The 22,137-nt window shown below is 42.3% G+C and overlaps 1 long non-coding RNA gene across 3 annotated transcripts in view; it reads left to right on the top strand.

Annotated features, from left to right (window-relative positions):
- The first annotated feature begins 11,102 nt into the window (after nucleotides 1-11,102).
- LOC106969971 (uncharacterized) overlaps nucleotides 11,103-22,137 on the top strand; it is a 67,913-nt gene continuing 56,878 nt past the window's right edge. For 2 of the 3 annotated variants that reach the window (XR_008297112.1, XR_008297111.1), the window contains exon 1: nucleotides 11,104-11,351. This is a non-coding gene — a long non-coding RNA (uncharacterized LOC106969971). Of the gene's footprint in view, nucleotides 11,352-22,137 lie in introns of all 3 variants that reach the window. The other variant, XR_008297113.1, reaches the window with a different exon arrangement.

Here is a 22,137-nt window from a genome sequence, read left to right as displayed (position 1 = left end):
TTCCAGGACTCCGACTGGGATTTGAGCCTTATCCTGGTCCCTGAAGGTTCACGTATCTGAGGACCCTGCTCCCCCCAGGGCTCCTCCCATCCTCCACCTTCTCAGTGGATTTAACCTCCTGGAACAAAATACTGATGCCGGCAGATACCTTACAGGTGCCTCACTAAAGGGTGAGTAATAATTTTTGCTCTATGGATTCCTGCCTAACTGATGATTCATGCATTGCCAGGATGAGGGGAGCCCCAAGGGGAAGAGGAAGGCTCAGGCTTCTGCCACTGCCTATTCCTCCTTACCTGGAAATGACTGCATGGAGCTAGAGCACCATTGTCTCATGCATGCCCCCAGTTTCTGCTGGTGGCCAACTTATATATCTGGGGGTTAGGGGAGACCAAAGTCTCAGAGTTCCTAGGGGGACACCCATGTCAGGTAGCTTTTGCACAGGGACCAGGCACCTTGGGAGGCTGGATCATAGCAGCAGCCTCATCATTGCCAACCTCACCCCTCCAGGGACTGGCTCCCTTAGGGAAGCCATCTTTAGATGTGGCTGACTGCAGAAGCTGGGTCAGACTGAGGTTTGATTGCGAAGACAATTTTGTTTTTTGAGTTGTGGCTTCCATCTGGTTGTCTTTCTCTTTATGGTGTTGGTGATCATTGGTGATTATTGCTTACATCTCAGTTTTCATGTGTAAATGCAAAGTAGTGATAGTCTATCATTCTTTCTCCAATTATTGGCTGAGATACTGCTATAAATCCAACCATCCCCTCATTAGGTATCTGGCTGCTTTTCTCTTTGTTTCACTCAACTTCACCCTATCTAGGAGTCCTCTTGACTCATTTTCTTCACCTTGAACATATAATCTAATGATTTATGATTCTAATAATCTTATGAATCTACGATTTATGTCAAAATCATAAATTTTGACATTTATGTCTCCTAAATATTCCTAAATTCCCTCAGGTATATCCAGATCTTACACTGCTATGGATATGAATATGGATATGGATATGATTTTTAGATAAATTCCCCTCTGATAAATTTCCTCACTAAAATAATAAATGCATGTCTTAAGGTAACCTTGCATATCCCAGTTGTACCTGTATGGCAGAGTGGGAAATCCAGACTATATGACGAGTACATGACTTGTCCAAGACACAGCTTTGGAACATACAGTTGATCTCATTTTGACTTCCTATTCCTTCCAGCATGTCCCTGGAGCCAAGGGTCAGTAATGGTTTTCTGTGCTGTGCCTCAAAGAGGGAGATCATGTTGTGAGCTTACTTGGTATCCCTACTTTATCTTGACAATGTTTTGCTTGTTAATCTCTGATTATTAATTTCTTATTCTTTTTTTTCCCAGAGAACCCAACACCCCATCAATTGGGCCTCACTCTTTTTAAATAATTTTTAGATTTTTTAATGTTTATTACTTTTTAAATTTTATTTATTTTTATTGTTTTATTTTTTAAATTTACATCTGTTAGCATATAGTACAACAATGATTTCAGGAGTGGATTCCTTAATGCCTTTACCCATTTAGCCCATCCTCCTCCCACAACTCTTCCAGTAACCCTCTGTTTGTTCTCCATATGTAAAAGTCTCTTATGTTTTGTCCCCCTCCCTGTTTTTATATTATTTTGCTTCCTTTCCCTTATGTTCATCTGTTCTGCATCTTAAAGTCCTCATATGAGTGAAGTCATATGATATTTGTCTTCCTCTGACTAATTTCACTTAGCATAATACACTCCAGCTCCACCCACATAGTTGCAAATGGCAAGATTTCATTCTTTTTGATTGCCGAGTAATACTCCATTGTATATATATACCACATCTTCTTTACCCGTTCATCCATCGAGGGGTATCTGGGCTCTTTCCATACTTTGGCTATCATTGATAGTGCTGCTACAAACATTGGGGTGCATGTGCCCCTTCGAAACAACATACCTGTATCCCTTGGATAAATACCTAGTATTTAGGGTAGTTCTATTTAATTTTTTAAGGAACCTCCATTTGTTTTCCAGAGTGGCTGCACCAGCTTGCATTCCCACCAGCAGTGCAAAAGAGATCCTTTCTCTCTGCATCCTCGCTAACATCTGTTGTTGCCTGTGTTGTTAATGTTAGCCATTCTGACAGGTGTGAGGTGGGATCTCATTGTGGTTTTGATTTGTATTTCCCTGATGATGAGTGATGTTGAGCATTTTTTCATGCGTCGGTTGGCCCTCTGGATGTCTTCTTTGGAGAAGTGTCTATTCATGTCTTTTGCCCATCTCTTCACTGGATTATTTGTTTTTTTGGGTGTTGAATTTGATAAGTTCTTTATAGATTTTGGGCACTAACCCTTTATCTGATATGTCGTTTGCAAATATCTTCTCCCATTCTGTTGGTTGCCTTTTAGTTTTGCTGATTGTTTCCTTTGCTGTGCAGAAGCTTCTTATTTTGATGAGGTCCCAGTAGTTCATGTTTGCTTTTGTTTCCCTTGCTTCTGGAGACGTGTTGACTAAGAAGTTGCTGTGGCCAAGGTCAAAGAGGTTTTTGCCTGCTTTCTCCTCGAGGATTTTGATGCTTCCTGTCTTACATTGAGGTCTTTCATCCATTTTGAGTTTATTTTTGTGTATGGTGTAAGAAAGTGGTCCAGGTTCATTTTTCTGCAGGTTGCCGTCCAGTTTTCCCAGCACCAGTTGCTGAAGAGACTGTCTTTATTCCATTGGATATTCTTTCCCACTTTGTCAAAGATTAGTTGGCCATACATTTGTGGCTCCATTTCTGGGTTCTCTATTCTCTTCCATTGATCTGAGTGTCTGTTCTTGTGCCAGTACCATACTGTCTTGATAATTACAGCTTTGTAATACAGCATGCAGTCTGGGATTGTGATGCCTCCTTCTTTGGTTTTCTTTTTCAAGGTTGCTTTGGCTATTCAGGGTCTTTTCTGGTTCCATACAAATTTTAGGATTGTTTGTTCTAGCTCTGTGAAGAATGCTGGTGTTATTTTGATAGGGATTGCATTGAATATGTAGATTGCTTTGGGTAATATCGACATTTTAACAGTATTTGTTCTTTCTATCCAGGAGCACGGGATATTTTTCCATTTTTTTTTGTCTTCTTCAGTTTCTTTCATAAACTTTCTATAGTTTTCACATATAGGTTTTCATCTCTTTGGTTAGATTTATTCCTAGGTACTTTATGGTTTTTGGTGCAATTGTAAATGGGATCGATTCCTTGATTTCTCTTTCTGTTGCTTCATTGTTGGTGTGTAGGAATGCAACCGATTTCTGTGCATTTTATATCCTGGATCAGTTCTAGCAGTTTTTTGGTAGAATCTTTTTTTTATATAGCATTTATAGTGTGAACATTTATTTTACTTTATTTTTTTAATTTCATTTTTTATTTATTAAAATTTACATCCAAATTAGTTAGCATATAGTAAAACAATGATGTCAGGAGTAGATTCCTGCCATCTTACCCATTTAGCCCATCCCCCCTTCCACAATCCCTCCAGTAACCCTCAGTTTGTTCTCCATATTTATGAGTTTCTTCTGTTTTGTCCCCCTCCCTGTTTTTATATTTTTTTGTTTTTGTTTTTTTATATATTTTTTGTTTTTATGTTTTATATTACTTTTGTTTCCCTTCCCTTATGTTCATCTGTTTTGTCTCTTAAAGTCCTCATATGAGGGAAGTCATATGATTTTTGTCTTTCTCTGACTAATTTCACTTAGCATAATACCCTCCAGTTCCATTCATGTAGTTGTAAATGGCAAGATTTCATTCTTTTTGATTGCCAAGTAATAGTCCATTGTGTGTGTGTGTATAAAATGTGGTGTGCATATATATACATATATATATGCATATACATATATACATACATATACACATATACATATATATATGCATATACATATACACACACAATTTTTTTTATTTTATTTTTCAATATATGAAATTTATTGTCAAATTGGTTTCCATACAACACCCAGTGCTCATCCCAAAAGGTGCCCTCCTCAATACCCGTCACCCATCCTCCCCTCCCTCCCATCCCCCAACAACCCTCAGTTTGTTCTCAGTTTTTAAGAGTCTCTTATGCTTTGGCTCTCTCCCACTCTAACCTCTTTTTTTTTTTTTCCTTCCCCTCCTCCATGGGTTTCTGTTAAGTTTCTCAGGATCCACCTAAGAGTGAAACCATATGGTATCTGTCTTTCTCTGTATGGCTTATTTCACTTAGCATCACACTCTCCAGTTCCATCCACGTTGCTACAAAGGGCCATATTTCATTCTTTCTCATTGCCATGTAGTACTCCATTGTGTATATAAACCACAATTTCTTTATCCATTCATCAGTTGATGGACATTTAGGCTCTTTCCATAATTTGGCTATTGTTGAGAACACACACATTTTCTTTATCCATTCATCCATCAATGGACATTTGGGCTCTTTCCATACTTTGGCTATTGTTGATAGTGCTGCTATAAACATTGGGGTGCATGTGTCCCTTTGAAACAGCATACCTGTATCCCATAGCTAAATGCCCAGTAGTGCAATTGCTGGGTCGTAGGGTAGTTCTATTTTTAGTTTTTTGAGGAACCTCCATACTGTTTTCCAGAGTGGCTTCACCAGCTTGCATTCCCAAGTTTTTGGTGGAATCTTTTGGGTTTATCATATTGATTATCATGTCATCTGTGAAGAGTGAAAGTTTGACCTCCTTCTGGCCGATTTGGATGCCTTTTATTTTTTTGTGTTGTCTGATTGCTGAGGCTAAGACTTCCAATACTATGTTGAATAACAGTGGCGAGAGTGGACATCCCTGTCTTGTTCCTGACCTTAAGGGGAAAGCTCTCAGTTTTTCCCCATTGAGGATGATATTAGCGTTGGGTCTTTCATATATCGCTTTTATGATCTTGAGATATGATCCTTCTATCCCTACTTTCTTGAAAGTTTTTATCAAGAAAGGATGCTGTATTTTGTTAAATGCTTTCTCTGCATCTATTGAGAGGATCAAGTGGTTCTTGTCCTTTCTTTTATTGATGTGATGAATCACATTGATTGTATTTCAGATATTGAACCAGCCCTGCATCCCAGGTATAAATCAGACTTGGTCATGGTGAATAATTTTTCTAATGTATTGTTGGATCCAGTTGGCTAATATCTTGTTGAGGATTTTTGCATCCATGTTCATCAGGGAAATCGGTCTATAGTTCTTTTTAGTGGAGTCTCTGGTTTTGGAAAATGTTTATTATTTTAGAGAGAGAGAGAGAGAGAGAGCACGAGTACAGGAGATGCAGAGAGGGAAGTGGACAGAGGATCCAAAGACGGCTTTGTGGTGATAGCAGAGAGCCCAACGTGGGGCTCAAACCCATGAACCATGAGATCATGACTGAAGCCAAAGTTGGACGCTTAATAATGAACTGAGCCACCCAGGTGCCCATTAATTTCTGATTAATTCTTAATTATTATAATTGCGAAGTGTAAAAACAAAATGCAAGAAAAGTGAATGAGAGAGATAGAAACAGAGGCAGAGACCCACTGAGAGAGAAAAAAGGTCAGGGTGTAGTTAAAACAAAGTAGATTTATAGCCAAGAGTTTTCCTAGAGACAAAGAGGGACTCTCCATAATAATGAGTCAGTTCATTAGGAAGATATAACAGTTTTAAATATATATACATATAATCATAGAGCTTTAAAATACATAAAAATCTGAAAAATTAAGGGAGAAATAAATAAATTCACAATTATAATTGCAGACTTTAAACAGTAGAACAAGGTACAAAACTATGAAGGATATGGTAGGTCACAGTGACAGCATCCATTACCTGAATTCACATTCATTTCTACAACAATATCTTCAAGGACTGCAGAATACACATTTTTTTCAAGCGCATATGTGTCATTCAGTAATACAGACCATATGGCAGGCCATAAACAAGTCTTAAGAGACTCCAAGCAATTGAAATCCTACAAAAAAATCCAAGAAAAGCAAAGAACATTTGGAAATTGCAAAACTCACTAGAAAATAACCCATGGGTTGAGGAAGAAATCACAGGGTAAATGAGAAAATAGTTTAGACCCAATGAAAACATAACATATTGAAATTTGTGGAATGTGGTTAAAGCATTGAGGGAAATTTATAACTTAAAGTGCTTATATTGGGAAAAAAGAAATGATCAAAGCTCCCACCTTAGGAAGTTAGCAAAAGAAGGCAAATTAAATGCCAAGCAAGTAAAAGAAAAGAAATTATAAAGATTAAAGTAGAAATTAAAAGAAATAGAGATGAAGGATAGAGAGAAAAAAACCAATAAAATTACAACTCTTACTTGGAATGTATCAATAAATGCGCCAAGGTGCTGTCTAGATCAAAATTGACAAGGGAGGCCTGGGTGTATCCAACTTTTGATTTTGGCTCAGGTCATGATCTCAGGGATATGAGATCAAGCCCTGGGCTCTGATCTGGGTGTGGAGCCTACTTGAGATGGTCTCCTTCTCTCTCTGTCCCTTTCCCATGCTTGTGAGCTCTCTTAAAAAACAAAACAAAACAAAACAAAACAAAAAAAACAACCAACTTCAACCCCCCCCCCCCAAACTGACACAAGGGAAAAAAGAAAAGTCCATATAGTTCTACAATCTACTGAAGATATTACATTTATAATTATAAACATCTTCACAAAATTTCCAGATTCAAGTAGTTTCATTTAAAGAAGAAATAATATCTATCCTACCTGTATTCTTTCCCTCCCCTCTCCCTCCCTTTCCATTCTTTGGCATCTCAGTGGCCAGTGTTGAAGAAATATCCTTGTGTGTACTCCTTACCTATGACTACTATGGAATAGCTTTCTAGGAGTGTGATGGTTGAGCACGTTATTTTCTATATTTTAAGTGTTAATTTCTACTTCCAGATTGCTTTCCATTTTACAATTGCACCTTCAATGTGGGAGAGTACACTTGATTGCACACCACTTGCCATATGGGTCTTTATGCTTTTTCATTTTGTATCAGTTTGATAGGCCTAAGTAAGGTGATGTCTCATCATTTTATCCTAATTTCAACTTGCATTTCTCCACTAGTAGGAAAGTCATTTTCAGATATGTGCTTGTTATTTTGTTGAGTTCCTCTGTGAATAGGATACCCAGATGCTTTGACTGCTTTTCTCTTTTGTTTTCAATTTGAAAGATCCGTATGCTGTATATTATTGATATTATCCACGTACCTGACATACACACATACCCATTTTCCCCAGTCTATCTTTTCTTCTCATGTTATCATATTTTTGCCTCTCATGCTTTTTATGAGTTTAAAAATTTATTACATGGTTAATAAATGGCTTTTGTGTTTAAAATTTGGTTTGTCCTGGGGCCCCTGGGTGGCTCAGTCAGTTAAGTGACTGACTCTTGATTTTGGTTCAGGTCATGATCTCGCCATTGGTGGGTTCGAGTCCCGCATCCAGCTCTGTGCTGACAGTGTGGAGTCTGCTTGGGATTCTGTCTCCCTCTCTCCCTCTGCCCCTCCCCTGCTTGCACACACTCTCTCTCAACAATAAATAAACATATAAAGAGTCCCAACAGGAAGAAGAGGGAGGCAGGAGAGTGAGGTCAGAGTCAGAGAAGGAGAAGTCACTGGATGACACTGGAAGCAGATGTTGGGGTGATGCAGGTGTTGGGCTTCAAAGGTGCAAGGAGCCAAGAGTGGAGGAATTCAGATAGCCTCTTGAAGCTGGAAAAGGAAACAGAATGGGTTTTCCTTTAGATCTTTCAGAAGGAACACAGCCCTGCTGACAACTGATTTTAGTTTTGTAAGACAAGTCTAAGACTGCTGACCTCCAGATTGTGTGGTAACAAATTTGTGGGTTTTTTTTTAGTTTATTTTGAGAGAGACAGAGAGAACGTGAGTTGGGGAGAGGCAGAGAAAGGGAGAGAGAGAGAATCCCAAGCTGAGTCTGTGATGTCAGTGCGTAGAGCCTGACCTGGGGCTCAAACTCACAAACCATGAGATTATGACCTGAGCCAAATCAAGAGTCAGATGCTTACTTAATTATGGAGTTTGCAGAATCCCAAGATCTGCCATCTGCAAACTGGAGACCCAGGAAAGCTGGTGGTGTAATTTAGTTGGACTCTCAAGGCCTGAGAACCAAGGAAGCCAATGGTGCAGATTCCAGTCTAGGTCTGAAGGTCTGTGAACCAGGAGCCCTGAGGGCAGAAGATACATGCCTTAGCGCAAGCAATGTGGTAGAAAAGGGGTGAATTCCTCCTTCCTTTGCTTTTTGCTCCAGCAAGGCCCTGAAGGGATTGTATGATACCCACCCACATGGGGGAGGGCAATCTACTTCACTGAGTCTGCTGATTCCAATGTAAATCTAATCCAGAAACACACATGTTCCCAGACACATGCAGAAACAATGTTTAATGTGGGCACCCCATGGCCAGGTGAAGTGACACATGAAATTAACCACCACCAGGGCTCTTCACTTTTTGGCAGTTGTTCTACAAAAACAGTTTATTTTTCGTCAGATTTTTTTCCCCATGGGTGTAGACAGGTGTCATTTATTTTCTGAAAACACATATATATCATATATACAAAGATATATGGTGTGGTGCATGCAGAGATGTCTACTACCTATCAAGGAGGACTTGTCACTCACCTGGGAGGAGTTTGTTTAGTGGACAGCCCCAGGTTATGAGTTTCAGCAGTTGGCTTCGGCTGCAGATGCCTCCTGAGGTCAGGCTCTTCCCTGGCAGCACCTTCCTGTGCCTGGGAGAGGTATGGGTATAAAGATCTGGTCACCTGGTGTTGACCCAGCTAATTCTGATGGATCCTGCTTGTTCTGGAGTCCCTGTCAGCTGGCTGAGGTTTTGTTAGCCCTGCATTATGGTTTGACTTTTCCCTCTACCCAAGCCCATTTTTGCTTGCTTGCTTTCATAGACGTTTATCCCTAATTGCTTCCCCTCCTATCCATGGTCTCTCCATCATCTGCTCTGAAGGACCTCGCCTGTTACAAACTGTATGTATTCTTTTAAACCCTGTTTCCAGTTAATTTAGCCATTTCAATGTTTGTAGCCGTTTCAATGACAAAATACTCACAGCACCATTTTAAATAATTGCATAGTGGTCCATTACACGGATCTTATTTAATGCGTTTAAACAATTGCATGTTTTTCTTAATTTTGCTATGATAACCAATGATTCTGTGTGATCCTTTACTACCCCCTTTCCTGCTTGTCAGAAATTTAAGGATTAATCCCTAAAAAAGGAATAGCTAGATCAAAGTGGTTGCACTTCTAAGCTTTTTGATTCCTTGTTCCAAAAGGTTCCCAGGGAGAGCATCTCATTTTTAATCTCCCATCTGGCAATTTATGATGGGTGTTATCTATTTTTGTAACACTTCCAAGTCTGGTAGGAGAAACAATGTTCCATTGTTCTATTTTGTTCCTACACTACTCATAAACCCAGCTGTTTCTGTGATTCTACAATTACGAGTTTCACCATTTTGCGAGGTTTTCTCATTATCTTCGAAGTCACCAAACATTAACCACAAGGGGGCGCTGTTCCCCTGTCAATGTCCTGCGGTTGTACACTCTCCAGCTGCCTTTCTGAGCCAGGACTGAAAAGTTCCAAGCAGGGTTTACAGAGAATAAGTAAACATCATTAATACCCACAGGCGGAGACTCTGGTTTCTTAAGTCGTTTTTTTTCAACCCTGGTCAGTTACATCTCTGGTCAGTTACATCTCAGGCGGAGACCCTGAGCCTGCAAAGGGGACATGTCCGCGCCTTCCGCTCACAGTCCCTAGAGTACCTAGGGCAAGTCTCAGGAAAGAACCCCAGTACCCCACCCGCCAGCTCTGGGGGGCGCCCCCAGGGGTCGTGTGCAGGGCAGCGCTCCAGGAGCTCTGTCTACAGGGCCTCAAGTGGGTCCAGTCAAGGGTGCAGATGAGGCTCTGTTATCAGGAGGTTATGAGGGGCAACCAAAGGGTTGGGGGTCTGCACTCGGACCTCTTCAGTATGGAAAGAGGGCAGCAGGATCTGAGTGGAGCGATCACGCCCCCACCCCCCCTTTCCCGCAGCTGCCCGACCTCGGCTCCACTCTGCTGTGCACTGGTCCTGGAAGAAATGAAGTCTCCCTGGGGTCCTGCCTGGGTCTGAGTCCGAGGCCGCCAGGTGCGCGAGCTGGAAAGGGCCGGGTGAGGGGGTGCCAGCGAGCTCTGAGATGGGCAGCATGGCGGAGATCATGGGGGGCATCAAATAGCTGGGGTTCTGCTAATGCTGGACGCAATACGGTTGGAACCACAGATGGTCTGACTTGCCTGCCCTCGTTCCAGCCTCCAGACTCCTCCCATTCTCGCCTCTGTCCCCAGGCTCTCTTCCCTACATATTCTACCTCACCCCATTCTGCAGTGTTGGGTCTCCTCTCAGAGGGCCGGGCTCAGGCCCCGCTTCATTCCCTGACCGGTGGATTATCAGAGTGGATAACTGGCTGAGAGACCGCAGGGACTAGAGGCCGTTCTGAGTCGACTCCGGGTGGTTATCCCTTTAGGGGCTCTCTTTGTCCAGTACCAATAACCCTGCCTCCAGGCTAAGAGGCGGCAAAGGGCCTATTGCGAGATAGGCACGACAGGAAGTTATTTCAGGGAAGCTGGCCCTCAGAGGCCCTTATGGCCATTATCCGGGTTTCCCCGAGAGAAGGCAGACGTGGGGTACTTGCATGGATCACCCTCCCAAGCACTGAAGAGAGGACCAGTCTCCAGCTTCGGAATTGGGGAGGGTGGCGGAGGGCACCAGCATAGTCCACTTCTCAGGGAGAGTGAGTCCCCGCTCCCAGAAGCTGGGTTGAGTGGCACCAACAGTGGGTCCTTCGAAAAAACACTTCGCGCGCCAAGAGTGGGCTCTTCGTCCTGGGTCTACCTTGTAATGGCTGACCTCGACGATGCAGCTTTATCTTTTCCAACCTCAGTTTCCGGAAGTAACGTGGCAGCCCATGGGGCTAATTGGGAGGTTCAAGACCCACCCCGAGGTAACCTGGAACAAATTTTACCAAGCCCATCGCCTTGTTGGAGAAGGCGCCTGCGCAGGCGCGCTGGACACGTCCGCCCAAAGGCTGGCAGATGGAAGCGACCGCAAGGGCCCCTGGGGAGTGTAGTCTGTGCCGAGAAGAGGCAAGAAGAGGCGGAGCTTCACTGAGAGCCTACGCCGGCCGTGTTTAGAGAAAACAGCTGATGAGCCACCAGTGGCTGTGGTTCAGGAGGCGTGGCTTTGTCTTTTCCGCGGCGCCGGCGGCAATCCCTGTGCTCAAAGGATTCTGGGTACTGTGGTCCTGGTCCCTTGGCAAGCAGGGCAGTGATGGGTGCTGGCCCACCCAGCCTTTGGCCGTGTGGCGGGAGTGAGTCTGGGGGAAGGGGAAGATAGTTGGGAGTGGCTAGGGTTGGGTCTCTGGCAAGGCTTAGGGTTGCTTTCCCAAATTGTTCTTTTTATTTGTGGGTGTGAGTGGGTAAACAACTCGCAGCTGGAGGAATGAATTTGAGGAGTGAATTAGAGGAACGAATAAGGGGTGATGTGAGGCTCGGCGGTGAATCCTAGGTTTGCAGGGCACGTCTCAGGCCCCGGCAGGGGCCCCAGGATTGCGGAGCCACGCTTTTCTTTTGAGGCCGGGTGGCGTGCGGGACCGTTCTAGGCCACTGTACTGGTGGCAGTGGTGGCACATCTCTAGTTCTCTCTTCACGTGGTATTTGGGGCTTAAGTTGGAAGACCTTAGGGGTTTTGTGGTGTTGACATAGTCTTGGTTTGGGAGCAAACAGCCCCTGGTGGTGGTTAGGGGCGCTGTGATTCCTGTGGGAGGGGAGGTGCGTGAAACCTGGGCGGTGTGGTGGTAGTGGAGCTCTAACCTGACTGATGTCAAGGTGTTTGGCAGAAGCTGGCTGGGCCCGTCGCACTGGGAAAGGGGTGCTGTTTGGTCATGGAGATTTTGGGATTGGAACAAAGGGGATTTTGGAGAGTGGAACAAAGTTTGGCTTAGAGGAAACTGCTGAATATTCCCAGGTGCGAATGGGTTGGGGTGGGAGTAGGTCCCTTTATACGCGTGTTTTTGGGTGATCAGGGCAACTTCTCTTTCTCCAGGCTTGCTGTCCCATGGTTTGTTGCTGGTGGGGGATATTGGCATGGTTCAAACATCTTTGGGTTTGGCTGGAAATCTGGATGACCAGTTGGTTGCCTGGTTCTGCTTTAGACAGTGGCTCTTAATTAACTGGCCACTCCCAGGGTTAGGACTGTGAGGTTGGTGGTGGCTGGGTGGGGGAGGTAGGGTGGTGGCCCCTGGGTCCAGGCCTCTTTGTCACAGCCCCTGGTGGCTGTTAGATGGCACCTGATTTACAAATACAGGCATCACTGGTGGACTTCAGGCATTGGAACCTTTATTTTTAACCTTATATTATGGAAAACATTCAAACATTCACTTTAGTAGAGAAAATAATACAAGGTCTCCTTATGAATCTACCTCCCAGACCCTACACTTATCAACTCATGCATGGCCAACCTTGTATCCAAACCCCCAACCTTACTTAAGGACTGGCTCACAGGTTGACAGGTCAAGTGCATGGCCTTTTACAGAGCTCAGCCACTTTTTAGCTAAACTAATTTGAGCAAGATACATGACTTTAACTGTGCTTGGTTTCTTTATCTGTAAAGAGTGGATGGTAAATAGGACTGTTCAGAGAACTGAATGAGGCAAGCCACGTACAGTGACCGAACAGTCTTTGGTATATAGTAAGTATTCAGAGTGTTAACTTCTTTTTTTTAACTTTTTAAATGTTTTATTTATTTTTGAGAGAGAGAGAGAGACAGAAAGAGAGAGAGAGAGACAGAGTGTGAGTGGGGGAGGGGCAGAGAGAGAGGGAGACACAGAATCTGAAGACAGAATCTGAAGACACAGAATCTGAGCTGTCAGCACAGAGTCTGATGTGGGGCTCAAACTCATGGACTGTGAGATCGCGACCTGAGCTGAAGTAAGATGCTTAACTCACTAAGCCCCCCAGGTGCCCCCTCTTAATTGTAGAGAACAATGTGATGGTTACCAAAGTAGAGAGCCATGGCAGGATGGGTGAAATAGGTGACGGGCATTAAAGAGGGTACTTGTGATGAGCACTGGGTGTTGTATGTAAGTATTGAATCACTATATTGTACATCTGAAACACTGTACATTAACTGGAATTTAAATAAAAACTTAAAAGCAAAAGCAATAAACAGAACAGAAACCCCTATTCATCCAATATGAATTGGCACGCATTATGACCAGGTTCTAGTCTGGAATGCTGGATTTTTAATTTTTGATTTGTAACAAATTGGAGAAGAGTCTTAGAATTGCTGTGGGCATCTGAAGTCAAATCCTTTCAGTAATCAGGCCCTGGACCATCTCTGTCTTTTGAATGTCCACATGTCCTTAGTGGTCCTCACATTGTTTTGAGGCTGGACACTTCAATTCAGATTTAGTTTACACATTATATTTGAGGGGAGATTGTCCCTCCAGACCAAGCAACTTTTGTGCCACTCAGTCACTGTTTTTATAAGGAAGTTCCCTGTGGACATTTCCACCTATGGTTTGTTATCTTCAATAGGAGAAAACAGTGTGTCAGATATTTATATCATAAAATAAGTGTAGCAGGGCAAAAAGGCTGACTATAATTACAGCTATTTATAGAATGGCTTCTGCTGCTTACGTGAAAGATTCCCAGTCTGACTAACACTTAGAAACTCTACTGGTATGAATTTTCTGGGTTTCAGTTATGGGTAAAAGAGAAAAGAAAAATCATTTTTGTAGAGGATTTATTGGTGGGATACAGAGCTTTTGTTGGAAACCTGCCACATGTGTTTTGGAGGAGCAAGTCTTCAGATCGGAGGAGTGGCTGCTTCATCTAGGACCGCTCTGACAAAAACTGCTTTCTCTTGAGCAGAACCAAGCCAGAAATCCATTTATGTGTTGATTGCCCTCTGGCTTTCTGCAGTCAACCTTTCCTCAGCCAAAATGTTTGGCTCAGCCATCCCCCTAGGATCGTCCCAGTCTTGGGTGCAGGAAACCACCTTCAGCCAGGGGATATTTGCCAAGAGGATCCAAAGACACAAGAACAACAACTTTCTGCACAAACCCGCTAGAGTGGCCAAGCAGAAGCACATGAGACAGAAGACACCGAGTCCTTGTTATGGAGGACAAGTAAAAGCAGAGGGTCCTAGCAGCACTTTGCAGCCCAGCCCTGGGACAGCCTCTACACCTTAGGGAAGGAACTAGATAAGCAGAGTGGCAGGCACAGAGCCCAGCCTGGTAAAGAGGGCAATCCCTGAGGAGACAGAGGGCTGAAGGGGGTAGACTTTTCAGGATGTGGACCAGTCAGTTGGGCAGAGTGTGAGAGGGATCTTAGCCAGCAGTTAAACCTCCCTTGTATGGGGCACACTCAGAGGAGAGGCCCTTATGGGCAGGCTTTGGCAACGAGTCATCCCTCTGGAGACCCCAGGGGATGCATGTGAGGGAGCGGCCCTGCGTGTGCCTTGAGTGTGGGTGAAGCTGCAGTTGGAAGTCAAATCTTTGCAGAAATCAGAGGTCACACTTAGGGGAGAAGTGTTTTCTGTGCTGTGAGTATAGATGGATTTTTACTGAGAAGTTGACCCTCATAGCACATCCAAGGATGCATTCAGGGTAGAAGTCTTCTGTGTGTAGAGGTGTGAGCATGGCTTTAGACAGCTGTCGATCCTTGTGAAACACCACAGAGTACACTTGAAGCAGAAGTCCTTTCTGTGCAGGGAGTATGGACAGGACTTCTGGCTGAGGTTCGGGGTCCTCAGGCACCAGTACACACATGTGGCTGTGCTGTGCCTTCTGTGCACGGAGTGTGGGTGTGGCTTCAGCTGTAAGTCAGCCCTGGTCAGACCTCAGGGAACACACTTGGGAGAGAAACGCTTTGTGTGCAGGGTATGTGGGCTTCAGCTCTAAAGGGGGGAGGTCTCTTCAGACACCAGAGAACACACTCTGGGAAAGAGCAGTGGCCCTTTGTGTGTAGGGAATGAGTGAAAAGTTTTAGCTGAAAGGTGGCCCTTTCAGACACCAGCAGACACTTAGGAGAGAAGCCCTTTGTGTCTAAGAAGTGTGGGTGAGGCTTCAGCCTGAAGTCAAATCTCGTCACACATCAGAGGAAACACTAGTGGGAGTGTTGCGGAGGCTTTAGACGGAAGCAAGTCTTAGGGCGCCTGGGTGGCTCAGTTGGTTAAGCATCTGACTTCGGCTCAGGTCATGACCTCATAGTTCTTGAGTTTAAGCCCTGCATCGGGTTTGGTGCTGACAGCTTGGAGCCTGCTTCAAATTTTGTGTCCCTCTCTCTCTGCCCCTCCCCCATTTGCACTCTGTCTCTCTCCCTCAAAAATAAACATTAAAAAATTTAAAAAATTTTTTTCTAGGTGGAAGCAAGTCTTTGTCAGACATAGAATGTGCTCAGGGGAGAAACAGTCTGCATGCAGTGTGGATGGATGGGGCTTTATTTAGAAGTCACATCTTAGGATATACAGAGGACAATTTGGTCATCACTACCCACACTGCAGGATAGAGATGCTTCAGTATCAGTTTCCTGGCCCTCTACATGCCCTGTGGATGTGAACATGGCATGGGAAGCAGTAGAAAAATGGGGTTTTTCTTGTCAAGGAGATAGTCAAACTGTGGTCTGATTTTTCTCTCTGGGTCATTTGTTACAACATGAGTTCTTTACAGAACTGTAAGTGTACAATTCATTTATTTGTCTGTGAGGACAGAGGACATCAGGACTAGCATAGAGGACTCAAACTCAGCCTTTGTTTCCTCCAAGAAATTGAACTCCTGAGAAAAATGAGTCCAGAGTCACATTTGTATATTTGTTATAGAACCCAATAATGCAGAGACATGTGGAGACATGTGGTGTGGGAGACAGGTCTCCTGGAGGCTCTTGTCTTTCCATTTGGATGAGCTTTTCAAGGTTTGTTTAACAAGCAGCTTCCGCAGAGGTGCCTGCGTGGCTCAGTTGGTTAAGCATCCAACTTCGGCTCAGGTCATCATCTGACAGTACGTGGGTTTGAGGCCTGCATTGGGCTCTGTGCTGACAGCTCAGAACCTGGAGGCTGCTTTGGTTTCTGTGTCTCCCTCTCTCTCTGCCCCTCCCCTGCTCACACTCTGTTTCTCTCTCTCAAAAATAAACATTAAAAAAAATAAAAACAACAACAAAAAAAACCAAGCAGCTTTGCAGAGTGTCTTCCTCTGGAGCAGAAAGAAGATTTGTTTGGTTTCCAGGATAATAGAGAATATCTTCCTCCAGGACAAAGTGTGGGTAGGTTCGCTTGTAGACCCTGTAAAAAGATTGGGGATTTTCTAGGCTTGGAGATTCTCAGCTGTGACACAAACCCATTGTGACCTATCCACCTGATCCCATCCTCCATGTCACTTGGGGCATAGGGGGAACCATGAGCAGGAAGCTCATGTTGTCTGTTGTGTCATGAGTAATAAAATATCTTTTCTATGGCCCTGGAGTCTGGGGTCTTCTACCAGAATCCATGAAACTGGCAAGCTAGAGTATGATGAAGTCTGATTTTTCATATACTTTTTTTTAAAGGGGGTGTGATTTAAAAAAAAAAACAACTTTATTGAGATGTAATTCACATACCATAAAAGTCACCCTTTTAAAGTGTACAATATTTTCGTATATTCACAGAGTTGTGCACCCCTGCATCCAAGAAATAAATCCCACTTAATTGTGGTGACTAATTCTTTTAATGTACTGTTGAATTCAATTTGCTAGTATCTTGTTGAGAATTGGTCTGCAATCTCCTTTTTAGTGGGAAGTTGGTCTGCAATCTCCTTTTTAGTGGGGTCTTTGGTTTTGGAATCAAGGTAATGCTGATCTTGCAGAATGAGTTTGGAGTTTTCCTTTCATTTCTTCTTCTTTTGTTTGTTTGTTTGTTTGTTTTTGGAACACATTTCAAAAGAATAACTATTAATTCTTCTTCAAATATTTAGTAGCATTCCCCTGGGAAGCCATCTAGCTCTGGACTCTTGTTTGTTGGGAGAATTTTGATTACTGATTCTTTACTGGTTGTGGGTCTCTCTAACTTTTCTGTTTCTTCCTGTTTCAGTTTTGGTAGTTATAGGGTTCTAGGAATTTATTCATTTCTTCCAGGTTGCCCAACTTGTTGGCATATAATTGCTCATAATAGTTTCCTATAATTGTAATTCTGTGGTGTTGGTTGTGATCTCTCCTTTTTCATTTGTGATTTTTTCTATTTGGGTCTTTTCCTTTTTCTTTTTGATAATTCTAGCTAAGGGTTTATCAATTTTGTTAATTCTTTCAAAGAACCAGCTCCTAGACTTGTTAATCTGTTCTGGATTTTTTTTTATTTCGACATCATTTGTTTCTGCTCTAATCTTTATTATCTTCATTCATCTACTGGTTTTGGCTTTATTTGCTGTTCTTTGTCCAGCTTGTTTAGGTGTCAGGTTAGGTTGTGTATTGGAGACTTTTCTTCCATCTTTAGGAAGGCCTGAATTACTATATACTTTCTTCTTATGACTGCCTTTGCTGCATACCAAAGGTTTTGGACTGTTCTGCTTTTATTTTCATCAGCTTCTGTGTATTTTTAAATTTCTTCTTCAATTTCCTGTTTAGCCCATTCATTCTTTAGTAAGATGTTGTTTAATCTCCATGCATTGGTGATCCCTCCAAATTCTTTCTTGTGATTGACTTCAAGTTTCATAGTGTTGTGGTCTGAAAATATGCATGGTATCATTGCAATATTTTTCTACTGGTTGAGGCTTCATTTGTGACCCAGTATGTGATCTATTCTGGAGAATGTTCCATGTGCACTCAAGAAGAATGTGTATTCTGCTGCTTTAGGTTGAAATGCTCTGAATATATATGTCAAGTCAATCTGGTCCATTGTGTCATTCAAAGCCATTGTTTCCTTGTTGATTTTCTGCTTAGGTGATCTGTCCATTGTTGTAAGTGGGGTGTTAATGTCCCATACTATTATGATATAATGCTCTTCTTCATCTCTTATTACAATCTTTGTTTTAAAATCTGGTTTGTCTGATATATGTATGGCTACTCCAGCTTTCTTTTGATGTCCATTAGCATGATAGATAGTTCTCCATCCCCCCACTTTCAACCTGGGGGTGTCTTTGGGTCTAAAATCAGCTCTTGTAAGCAGGATATAAATGGATCTTTTTTTTTTTTTTATCCATTATGATACCTGATGTCTTTTGATTGGAGCAGTTAGTCTATTTACATTCAGAATAATTATTGACAGATATGAATTTAGTGCCATTGTATTATCTGTAAAGTTGAATTCTTTTAGATTGTTTTTGTTCTTTTCTAGTCTTTGTTGCTTTTGGTCTCTCTTTTGTTCTCACTGTTTCTTGTGGAGCTGGCTTAGTGTTCATGAACTCATTTGGTTTTTGCTTGTCTTGGAAACTCTATCTCTCTTTCTATTCTGAATGACAGCCTCGCTGGATAAAGAATTTTTGGCTGCATGTTTTTCCCATTTAGCCTGTTAAATATATCATGACACTCCCTTTTGGCCTGCCAAGGTCTGTGGACAGGTCTACTGCTAACCTTATGTATCTACCATTGTAGGTTAAGGGCCTTTCATCCGTAGGTGCTTTCAGAACTCTCTTTTTAAATTTGTATTTTGCAAGTTTCACTATGATACGTTTTGGTGTTGACCTGTTTTTGTTGATTTTGAGGGGAGTTCTCCGTGCCTCTCAGACTGAATGCCTGTTTACTTCCTCAGATTAGGGAAGTTCTCAGTTATAATTTGTTCAAAGAAAGCTTCTGTTCCTTTTCCCCACTCTTCTTTTGGGACTACTATGATACAGATATTACTGTGATTCATAGAATCGCTGATTTATCTACGTCTGTATTCATGATCTAATAGTTTTATTTTCCTCTCCTTTTCAGCTTCATTATTTTTTATAGTTTTATTTTCAATATCACCTATTCAACCCTCATACTTCTTCCATCCTTATTGTGATTACATCCAGTTTTTATATTTTATACATTCAGTTATAGAATTTTTTATTTCAGTTTGACTAGTTTTTAGGTCTTTTATCTCTGCAACAAGGATTTCCTTGGAGTCTTCTATGTTTCTTTCAAGCCCAGCTAGTATTCTTATGACTATTATTCTAAATTCTTGTTGAGATATATTACTTATATCTGTTTTGAGCAAATCCCTGGCTGTGGTTTCTTCTTGATCTTTCCTTGGTGTAGAATTCCTCTGTCTTGTCATTTTGTCTAGGTGCCTGTATTTTGCATGTTATGAAAGCTTGTTATATTTCCTGCTCCTGAGTGTAATGCCATATGAAGAAGGAATCATACACCATCAAGGGCCTGGCACCTCAGAGTTTTCTAGTGTATGCTGTGTGCACTCTGTCCTGTGATTTGGCTGCTCTTTGCCCCAGTCAGTACTCTACAGAGTTCCTCCTTGCATACAGTGAGGAGTGTTTGGATCTTTAGGTGTGGTTTGATTTATTTGTTAAAATAAGCCTGATTAAAAAAAAAAAAAAGCCTTATCCAAGAAAGAAAAGGTGAAGAAACAACAACAAAAAAACCCCCAAATATACAAACAAAAACTATGCACCTAATTCCAAAGAAAAAGAACACAAAAAAGAAGAAGAAAGAGGGAAGGGGAGAAAAAGAAGCCTGTTGCAAAAAACGAGAAAATGAAATAAAAAAACAAATGAACAAAGAAACTGTAAATCTGATTAAAAAAAATAATAAGCCTGGTCCTATTTCCACCAGAACTGAAGAACTGAAGCTTACACTTTGGAGCACTCTATGATCAGTAGACTTGGTGCATGAGGACGGCTCTTTGTTGGTATGCTGGGGGATAGGCCTGCTGTGCTGGCTCATAGTCAGACCTACTCTTATAAAGATGATCCTGTAGAGTGCAGTGGGGTGGGGCTTGGTGTAAGCAGCTCCAGCCTGGATGGGTGGACACTCTGTTACTCACTGAAGTCCATCCATTCTGGTGAGCAGGAGAAGGTGGTGTCACCCTGCTGTCCCATTCTGGGTGGGGGAACTGGCACCCACCACGTTCAGGTACCCCTCACAGACAAGTGAACAGTCTTTTCTCCTGTGTTCCAGACTTCTGTCAGATCCCTGTCCTTAATTAACCCTTCTGTGCCCAGGACATTGACACACCTGGAGCCTCAGCTCTCTAGTATTTTGTCACTAGCATGTGACGGGGATTCAAAATTCCAAGTATTAAAGGACTTGGCAAGGTGAGGACCTGCTCCCCACCTCTGGAGGAGAGTCTTGCAGCACTAAGCCTAGTGCTATTCTAGGCTTAGTGCTATTCTAGGCTATTCCGTCCCAGGAAAGGCATCTCACAGCCACTTAGGTGCCTGGAATTTATGGTGAGCACAGTGAAAAGCTGTGACCACTTTATCAGCCCTCTGTACATGCCTTTGTTCCCTGTTGTTGAACAGCCACTCAAAAGTGCCACCCGGGTCTTTTGTCCTTGGAGAGGCTATGTACCCTCTTCCAAATGCACTCAGGGGAGGGGAACTTTCTCTCCGAGTGTGACCCAGGGGATATCCACATCACACTGTCCCCAATCCACTCCCAGGCTTCCCCTCCTCCCCAGGAGCACCGCTGTCCTTGTGGATCTATTCCAGCAGACTTCCAAAAACTCAGAATTTCAGCCCCACTGTTTGCCAAAACTTGTGATATTCAGTTCCTCATGATTCCTGTCGATGGTTGTGGGGGAGTGTTTTTCTTGACAAACCTGACATGCTGCTCTCTCTTCCCCCACCTGTCTCTTCTCTGCAAAAAGGGTTCCCACTCCTCTGCACCACCATGGCTTTTTTTCACCCCCAAATCCCTTCCCCACACCATGAACCTGCCATGTTCTATCCCTCAAATTTTGCATATTGTTCTCTTAATCCTCAGATTTATTTCCTAGGTGTTAAAATGATTTCATGTTGATCTAGCTGTGTTCGAGATTAGCCCAGGGTCCCCCTACCACACTGCCATCTTATTCCCTCCTCATAACTTAGAGTTTTTTGAATATATAAACAAAACTGACAAACCTTTATTGAGATTAAGAAAAAAAGAGGTAAGGCTCAAATAAAAAAATCAGGAATAGAAGGTGGGAAGGGGACATTAAAACTGATGCCATAGAAATAAAAAATAATTTGAATACTATAAACAATCATATGCCAGCAAATTGGATAACTTGAAGAATGGATAAATTTCTAGTAACAACCCACAAATATTGATTCATTAAGAAATAAAAATATTTGAACAAATTTATAACAAGTAAGGAGATTGAATCAGTAATCAACCCAACAAAGAAAAGCCTAGTACCAGATGGCTTCTAGGAGGATTCTACCCAACAGTTGAAGAAGAATTAAACTGATTTGCAAAATCTTACTAAAAATTGAAGAGTAGGGAACAGTCCTAAAATTATTTTATGAGGCCATCAGTACCCTGATATGAAAGCCAGACAAAGACAGTATAAGAAAAGGAAATATGGATTGATGTCCTGGATGAATTGTAATGCAAAAACGTCAACAAAATTCTTACCAAACTGAATCCAATAGCACATTTAAAGGATTATACACCATGACAAAGTGGAATTTATTCCTGGGACATAAGCATGGTTCTACATACAAAAATAAATCAATGTAAATATACCACATTAATTTAGAGAAGCCAAAAACTACATTATCTCAGTTGATGCAGAAAAAAACTTGACAAAATTCACCCTTTCATGATAAAAACACTCAACAAACTAGGAATAGGACACTGTCAACATAATAAAGGCCTTGTATGAAAAGTCCACAGCTGACATCATGTACAATGGTGAGGAGTGAAAACTATTCTAAGAACAGGCAATGGTGCCCACTCTTGCCACTTCTGTTCAACATAGTACTGGAAATCCTAGCCAGAACTATCAGACAAGAAAAAATAAAAGGAAATTGGAAAGAAATAAGTAAAATGATCTTTGCAGATGCCACGATCTTATATGTTGAAAGCCCTAAAGAATCCACTAATAAACTCTTACAACTAATGAACAAATTCAACAAAGTTTCAGGATACAGTACACTCAAAAAGTAGTTGTGTTTCTATATACTAAAAATGAAAAATCTGTCGTAGACTCTGGGTCTA

This window comes from Acinonyx jubatus, chromosome A1, assembly GCF_027475565.1.
Source record: "Acinonyx jubatus isolate Ajub_Pintada_27869175 chromosome A1, VMU_Ajub_asm_v1.0, whole genome shotgun sequence".
Lineage (NCBI taxonomy): Eukaryota > Metazoa > Chordata > Mammalia > Carnivora > Felidae > Acinonyx > Acinonyx jubatus.
Note: the sequence above shows the minus strand (reverse complement) of the source record. Positions and strands in the feature narration are given on the sequence as shown.